The sequence below is a fragment of the Octodon degus genome, unplaced genomic scaffold (assembly GCF_000260255.1).
Source record: "Octodon degus isolate 3935 unplaced genomic scaffold, OctDeg1.0 scaffold00066, whole genome shotgun sequence".
Classification (NCBI taxonomy): Eukaryota; Metazoa; Chordata; class Mammalia; order Rodentia; family Octodontidae; genus Octodon; species Octodon degus.
This window is the reverse complement of record NW_004524642.1, coordinates 13,346,123-13,355,760: the sequence shown is the minus strand read 5'-3', so window position 1 is coordinate 13,355,760 and position 9,638 is coordinate 13,346,123.

Genomic DNA, 9,638 nt, shown 5'->3' with positions numbered 1-9,638 from the left:
CAAAGAAACAGATCTTTCTCTACAACTCCAAGGAAGGAGCACAGCGCTGTGACCTCTGATTTGAGCCAGGTGAGATCTGAGCCAGGCTTTTGACCCATAGAAATACATGATAATAAATTCATGTTGGGTGTTGCTACATTTGTGGTAATTATTTTTACTGCAGTAATGGAAAGCTTTTTCTGATAGAACTAAGACAGACAGAGGGAGATAAAAGAATTCCCTAAGCTGGTCATTTTGTTTAGATATCCAGGCCAGTGCCAGAAAAGCTTCAGGTTAGTTTGTTCTCTAGAAATCTAGAATGTCCAGTGATCAGCCTCATTGTTAAGCTCATCACATGTCAGATATATGCATAGAAAGTCAGAGATAGACTCTGAGCAGCTAGGAAGAAGACATGGGATTTACAAAGATATGTACCCCAAATGAGAAGTCACTACAAGAGAATGGCCTTTCTGCCTCGTATGTCTCAAGCTGGGTCTTGTGAATTTGTCTCCTTTGTTGCTGTCATTGACAGCCATGGTATTTTTATGGAATTTGGATCATAATAAAGGAAGTAACAATGTCAATGGCTTAGACTTTTTATGTGCATTAGCACCATCTGAACAAAGCCAGCTGGAAATGAGCTTAAGTCGGGGATTTCCTGAACCTATTCCCTATTGTTATAAGGAAGCAAAGTTGGCTTGCTCACCTACAACTATGTCAAATAGTCACACCACATAGTTTACATAGACATATTGGTAATTTCTTTCAATACAATCAAGTTCTTAACAAATATGTATGTTAATAGCAAAAGGACCAATGGCTTATATTTCACTAGAACTTGACTGGCTACACAACTGCAAAGGAATAAAAGGTGAATTCCATGGATCCTCTAGAAGTACTGGCACCTGACACTGGATCGCACATTTCCTCCTATTCTCAGTTCCAGCAGGAGCTTCATTTCAAGGTATCATTCTGATGAATATGAAATTGTGCCATTAAAACTTTGATTAAAGGATAATATGTTATCTGGATAAGAAGGAGTTAGTTTGTGAACTAGAAACATATGGTTGACCTACCTATTTAAGTGTAGCTCGTAACACCAGTGCATAGTGTCTCTTAGGTTCTATTGAATGACCAAATTATTCATCAGGAGCAAGCACACTTTAGCTCATCTTACAGGGAATGTGAAAATTTTCTTCAAAAATTTTCCATGTTGATACACACTAGCTAACCTGCTAAGGCATGATTATTATAAATTATATTCCTATGTGACTTTATTATTATACCAGTATAGCAAACAGACTATGCCACAAAAGGCCAGTTGGCAGCATCCACACTGGCAAAATAAATTGTTCCATGAATACATTAAAATTCTGCCCATATTCAAGGCTAAGGCTCTGCCCAGAATAGGTCTGTGTTTTCCAATCTGCTATTCCATTTAAAGTTTTAAATTCACTTAGTGATTTAGGTTGTTTATATATCTGATTTATTTAACATTTGATCTATTTTAATTCCCTATACCTTACTTATTAATCTATTCCAATTTTCCTTGTCTCAACTTGACAAAAATATTACAATTAGAAGGAAAAAGTAGGTAGAAATCTTAAAGACACTTTGGTCTCAGCTGCCGACATGCCCTTCAGACTAAGGAAGACCCAGAAGCTTCAGGGTCATGTAAGCCACAACCATGGCCACATCGGCAAGCACTGGAAGCACCCCAGAGGGCAGGTTAATGCTGGTGGCATGCATCATTACAGGATCAACTTCAACAAATATCACCCAGGTTACTTTGGAAAGGTTTGTATGAAGCATTACCACTTAAAGAGAAACCAGAGTTTCTGCCCAACTGTCAACCTTGATAAATTGTGGACATTGGTCAGTGAGTAGACATGAGTAAATGCTGCCAAAAACAAGACTGGAGTAGCTCCCATTATTGATGTAGTATGATTGGACTACCATAAAGTTCTTGGGAAAGGAGAGCTCCCAAAGCAGCCTGTCATCATGAAAGCCAAATTCTTTAGCAGAAGAGCTGAGGGGAAGATTAAGGGTGTTGAGGGGGCACAGGGCTGTGTCCTGGTAGCTTGAAGCTACTGGGCAGGGGGCTCATTAAAATTCTAACAAAAATTTTTAAAAGAAATTTTTAAAATATAAGAGCAGGTAGAGAGTTTATGAACAGAAACCAAACTGAAAGGGAAATATATCAAAGAATCAATAACTGGGATCTCATCTTTTGGAAATGTTTCTGCACTTCAAAAGAAATCACCAATACAGTAAAAAAGAAAACCAACTAATTTTGAAAAAATTATGGCCAACTGTCCCACTGACAAAGGACTTCTATCTGGAACATATAAAGAACTAAAAAATCAGGCCCCTAAAATTCAAAGACCCAATCCAAAAATGGGAATCTGTGATGACTATACACTTCTTAGATTTAGAAATACAAATAGCAAATAAATATATGAAAAAATTTTCAATTTCATTGGTCATATGAGAAATGCAAATTAAAATAATACTGAGTTTCCATCTTACTCCAGAAAGAATGGCTATCATCAAGAAGTCCACCAACAACAAATGCTGGACAGGTTATGGGGAAAAAAGAACTCTTCTCCACTCCTCTTGGGAATGCAGACTAGTATGACCACTGTCAATATCAGTGTGGCGATTTCTCAGAAAGCTAGGGTTGAAAGTGCCATTTAACCCAACTATTCCCCTCCTGGTATTTTGCCAAAATGAACTGAAAACATCATACCACAATGATACATATGCACCCATGTTTATAGCAGAGAAATTTGTCATAGCTAAATCTTGGAAGCAACCCAAATGCCCATCAACTGAGGAATGGATAAAAGAGAGAATGGTATTTTTATACAATGGAGTATTTCTCAGCTATAAAACTTGGGCCTTTTATAGTTAAATGGATGCTTCTAGAAATGATACTCCTAAGTGAAATACGTCAGAACTGAATGTGTAAACATTGTGTTGTTTCACTAGTGAAAGAACCAGAAAGAGCAAATAAAATCTGAAAGGTACAATAGATACTGTGAAAAAAGGAAAAATCTGTTCAAAGGGAAGAAAAAATTTGGATGAGGAAAAAGACAGGTGAGGAAAGGAGGCAGGGAAGAGATGTATGTATGTAGGATGGCTTGGGTAATTCTACATATTTCTGCTGGTCTACAAAGGGGCCTATTCAATACTTAATTTTTTTATTGTCATTTTTAAGTGAAGATTATTCCAGAATGTTTGAGGCATTTGGGTAATTTTAGACAATTAGAAGCAAAAGTCTGTAACTATGTAGAAGAGAAGAAAGCCAAAAATCTGCTAGGTCTATAAAATGGTACAGCAATCTTGGAAATAATTTGACAGTTTCTTTGAAAACCAAATATGTTCTTATTAAACAACTCAACAATTTTACAATTGAACATTTATCCAAGAGAAATGAAAAATTATAAATAATCTATACAAAAATACACAAAGGAGAGGGCTGGCCAGATAGTTCAGTGGACTAAAGTGCCTGCTTAGGCAGGTGCAGGGACTGGGGTTCAATCCCCAGTGTACTGTGTGTGGGCATGGTGGTGGGTGACTGTAATCCTGGTGCTTGGAAGGCTGAAAGCAGGGGGATCACTAGGAGTCTGATCTGTGTAGTGAGACCCTGTAGACCTCATATGAAATAAATAAAAAAAAATTACTGAATCCCATAGAAGTTTTACTGATTAAAGAAACTAAAGAAAAAATATCTTTAGTGGATAAATGTTTAGACAATCTGTAATATATATATATATATATATATATATATATATATACACACACAGTGGAATGCAACTGGACAACAAAACAGAAAAGAATTACTGATCTTTCACATAGATGGATTATGTGAATGGATCTCACAGGAATAACAAAGATGAATCTCACAAGAATTAACACTGAGTGAAGACACAACCAAAGCCCAGGCTCAGCGAGGGTGTGGGAGAGCTTCTGAGCTCCCCTGTGAATTCTGGATACACCTGACCCAGCCCCAGCCTAGCGTGTGAGTGAGACCTTCAGCCATGCTCTTGGGACCACTCCAAACTCCTCCAAAATCAGCTCAGGCCCAGCCCCAGTGAGTGTGTAGGAGAGCTTCCAAACTCCCCTTTGCCTGCTGGGTCCCTCAGAACCCAGCACAGTCCCAATTGTAAGTGAGTCCTTCTGTCCTACTCTCTGGACCCCTCCAGACCCAGCCCAGGCCTGGCATACAGGCCGGGGGTGAAACTCTGCAGCTGAAGTCCATGCAGAGAAGCTAGGGGCCAGAACAACCCAGCAAATCGAGGAGCAGAACATCTTGCCATAGGGATACAACAGGTTTACTTCTAAGAGCTGCAGCAGGAAGAAGCTGAGCACAGCAGCCAGACTCAAGGCAGGCACAATTGGATGAACTCAAACTTCATTGATCTGCACCCAAATTTCAATAGGTACTAAGCATATAACTGCACCAAAGCTCTACACCAAAGGTCAAAAGACAGTGCTACAAAAAATGATAAAGAAAAGGGAAAAAATGCAATCTCAGGCCTCAGCCCACAGAGAGCAAGTGCAGAAGACACTGGGAAATCACACAGCTGAAACATCTGAATTAATAGCATCTGAAATAAAGAAACAACCACAGAAAGGTAAAGAGGAACTCAGATCAGAAATACCCTCTGAAATAAAAAAAATCTCTGAATCAATGGCATGTGAAGTAAAGAATCAAATGCAGAAACATATAGAGGATATCAAATCAGAAATAATATCTGAAGTAAAAAAAAGGATGACTATAATGAGGGAACTAAAAACTGCTTCTCAAGAAGACACTGATTAAAAAATAGAGGTTAGAAAAATGATGGAATCCTTCAATGATCAGCAGAGGAAAGAAATAGCATGAAGCAGAGTCAAAAAGATACAGAGGAACTTAAAATCTCAATCACAAGTTTGCAAAACTGTTTGAGTGAAAGTGAAGACAGAGTTTCAGATCTTGAAGATGCCATCGTGGCTATTGAAAAGGTAAGAAAAGATCTCTCGAGAACAACTAGGATACAGGAAAAAATAATTCATCACTTGCAAGACGATGCAAAGATGAACAACATGAGACTAACAGGCATTAATGAGAAAGAAGGAGTCAATAAATTGACATAAAAAGAATATGGGCAGAAGTAATAGAAGAAAATTTCCCAAATATGAGGAAACAATCTGACATTCATGTAACCAAAGCATTCAGAACTCCAAATAATATCAACCCAATGAAAAATACACCAAGACATATAATAGTCAAGATTCCAAAAATGCAGCACAAAAACAATTATACTAAAAGTCACTAGAGAAAAGAAACAGATCACACTTAAAGGAAAACCCATCAGAATAATGGCAGCCTTCTCTTCATAAACCATGAAGTCAAGAAGAGTGTGGAGCAAAGTACTTCAGATGCTCTATGAAAAAAATTCCAGCCCAGACTACTATAACCTGCAAAACTCTCTTTCAAGTTTGATGGAGACGTGAAATACTTCCAAGAAAAAGAACAACTAACGAATTTCATGATGACAAATCAACCCTACACAGACTACTAAAAGATGTTCTAGAGAGGGACCAAAATGATCATAACTCCATGAACAAGAACAGAAGGAACACAATAAATAGGGCAAACAATTAAACAACAGCAGGTAAAAAGGATAAACAACAGCAGAAAAAGGATAAACAACAGCAGGTAAATAACATGTTGAGTGTAAATTGATATATCTCAATTATAACTATCAATGTAAATAGATTCAATTCACCAATTAAAAGAAATAGACTGACACAGTGGATAAGAAAGCAAAAATCCAACAATAAGCTGTATACAAGAAACACATAGCTCATAAAGGAATTCATAGGCTGAAAGTCAAAGGATGGAAAATGACACGACAGGCCCCAGCACCTCAGAAAAAAGAAGGAGCAGTAATCCTGTTCTGGGATAGTTTCAAGTTCAAACAAAGAATGATTAAAAAAAAAAGCCACGGGGCCGGGGAGATGGCTCAGTAGAATAAGCACTTGTCTGGCAAGCCCAAGTGTCTGAGTTCAATCCCCGGTTCCACCAAAAAAAAAAAAAAAAAAGCCACTATATACTAATTAGGGAAAAATTCAAAAGGAAGGGGTAACACCCATAAATATGTACATACCAAACATGGGAGCACCCACTATATAAGACGCATCTTAATGGACATGAAAAATTTAGTATCCAACACCACAATATTAACAGGAGACCTTAACATCCCCTTATGCAAAAACGATAGGTCAAGAAGAAAAAAATTAGCAAAGAAGTAGCAGAACTGAACCAGACCTTGGAACAAATAGAGTTAATGGACATATACAGAGTGTTCCACACAAACACAGCTGAACACACATTTTTTTTCAGCTGCAAATGGGTCATTTTCTAAAATAGATGACATACTAGACCATAGGTTATGCTTAAGTATATTCAAGAAAACAGAAATTATCCCATGCATATTATCTGATCGCAGTGCAATGAAACTGGAAATAAATACTAAAGAAACCGGAAAAACTCCATAAATACATGGAAATTAAACAGCACCCTACTCAGCAACAAATGGTGCACAGAAAAAATAAAACAAGAAATAGAATAATATCTACAATTCAATGAAAATTCAAGCACAGCTATTCAGAATATATGGGATGTGATGAAAGCAGTCCTTAGATGGAAAATTATAGTTGTGAACTCATAGATTAGGAAAACAGAACGGGAACAAATAAATACCATAATGCTGCACCTTCAACAATTAGAAAAAGAAGAGCAAACCAAGCCCAGAGCCCAAAGATGGGAAGAAATCATAAAGATTAGAGCAGAAATTAATTCAATTGAGATGAGAAAACTGTTCAAAGAATTAAAGAGTCAAAAAGTTGGTTCTTTGAAAGATTAAATAAAACTGATAAGCCCCTAGCTAACCTCATCCAAAAAACAATTTCAAATATAAGCAATAAGGAATGAAAAGGGTGTAATTACCACAGACCCAGTGGAAATTCAGAAGATTATGAAGAACTATTTTGAGAATCTTTACGCTCACAGAATGGAAGACACAGAAGAAATGGACAGATTCCTGGAAAGGTACAAATTAACAAAACTCAATCAAGAAGATATAACTATTCTAAGTAACCCAATAACAGCAGATGAAATAATAAATGTAATAAAAAAACCTACCGACAATGAACAATTACTGTTCTGATGGATTTCCAGCTAAATTCTACAAGAAACTTAGGGAAGATATAATCCCTATAATCCTTAAACTCTTCAATGAAGTTGAAAAGGAAGTAATCTTCCCAAAATTTTTCCTGGAAGCAAGTATTATACTGATACAAAACCAGGGAAAGACACATCTAAAAAAGAGAACTACAGGCCAATCTCCTTCATGAACATAGATGCAGAAATTGTCAAAAAAAATTCTAGTGAATAGAATACAACAAATCATCAAGAAGATTATACACCATGACCAGGTAGGATTCATCCCAGGGATGCAAGGATGGTTTAATATACACAAATCTATAAATATAATACACTATGTCAATAGAGCCAAATCCAAAATCCACATGATCATCTCAGTTGATGCAGAAAAGAATTAAATAGTCAAACTCCAACTGAGACTCATTCATGTTCAAAGTGCTACAGAAAATTGAAATAGAAGTCATCTACTTCAACTTGATAAAAGTCATCTATGACAACAGTGGCTAACAATTCTAAACAGCAAAAACTGGAATGCTTTACTCTCAGATCTGAAACAAGACAAGGATGACCTCTATCACCACTCCTATTCAATATAGTTCTGGAATCATTAGCTAGAGCCATTAGACAAGAGAGAGAAGTAAAAGGAATAATCACAGGTAAAGAAGAAGTTAAACTATCATTGTTTGCCAGAGATGATATTTCACTTGGAAGACCCAAAACTCCACCAAGAAGCTACTAGAATTAATACACAGATTCAATAGCATAGCAGGATACAAAGTCAATACCTAAAAGTCAGTAGCATTCCTCTACACAAATAACAAGCAAACTGAACGGGAAATTAGAGAAATAATACCTTTTGCAATAGAATCGCGGAAAATGAAATACCGTGGAACTAATCTAACTAAAGAAATCAATGATCTATTTAATGAAAATTACAGTACTCAGAAAAAAAATCATAGAGGATTTCAGAAAATGGAAAGATATTCCATGCTCCTGGATAGGAGGAACCAACATTGTGAAGACGACCATACTCCCAAAATTGCTGTACAGATTTAATGCAATATCTATAAAACTACCACCAACACACCACACAGACCTAGAGAAATTATTCCTAAAATTTATTTGGAACCCAAGAAACCTAGAATAGCAAAGGCAATCCTCCGCAACAAAGAAGAGGCAGAACACATTACAATTACTGACTTCAATTTTACTAAAAATGTAAAGTGATTAAAGCAGCATGGTACTGTCAACAAAACAGACTTGAGAATCAATGGAATAGATCAGAAGATGCAGAAGCCTCTATAAACACACTCAGCCACCTGATCTTTGAAAAAGGGGCCAAACATGCTTACTGGAAGAAAAATAACCTCTTTAACAAATGGTACTGGAAAAATTGGCTCTCTGCATGCCGAAAACTAAAACTTGACCCAAGTCTATCACCATGCAGTAAGATAAAGTCAAAATGGATTAAAGATCCAAACATTAAAACAGAAAAACTAAATCTTCTGGCAGACAAAGTACAAGGAACTCTTGAAGACATAGGAACAGGCAAAGAGTTCATGAACAAAAATCACATCGCACGGATAATACTGGAAAGAATTAACAACTGGGACCTTCTCTTATTGAGAACTGTTTGAACATATTATGGGGGGAAAAAAAAGAAATTACCAACAAAGTGAAATGACAACCTACAAATTTGGAAAATTTTACTAATAAGCACTCAGACAAAGGTCTGCTCTCTAGAATTTATGAAGAACTAAAAAACATTAGGGACTCAAAATTTAAAGACCCAATTCAGAAATGGGCATTCAAGATGAACACACACTGTTCAGAGGACAAAATTATAGAAGTGAATACATGTATTAAAAAGTGCTCCCTTTCACTAGCCATTTGTGCAATGCAAACTAAAACAACACTGAGATACCATCTCACGCCAGAAAGAATGGCCATCATAAACAAATCAATGAACAACAAATGTTGGAGAGGCTGTGGAGAAAAGGGACCCCTTCTCCACTGCTGGTGGGAATGTAGACCAGTGCAACCATTTTTGATATCAGTGTGGAGACTCCTTAAAAAACTAGGACTGGAAATCCCTATCAAACCAGCTATACTCCTATTGGGAATTTTCCTCGAGGAACTGACAATGTCATAGCAGCACAATTTGTGATAGCCAAATCTTGGAAACAACCAAGATGCCTGTCACCTGAAGAATGGATGAAAATGATGTGGGATATTTATACAATGGAGTATTATTCAGCTATAAAGAGTGATAAACTCAAAGCCTGTATATTTAAGTGGATGCCACTTGAAGATATACTCATAAAAGTGAAATAAACCAGACCAACATGTGTAAATATCATATAGTCTCCCTAGTGTAAGGACTCAGAAGAAGAAATAAAAAGAGTAAAATACAGCACAATTAAAAGGAAAGCGAGGTGCGCCG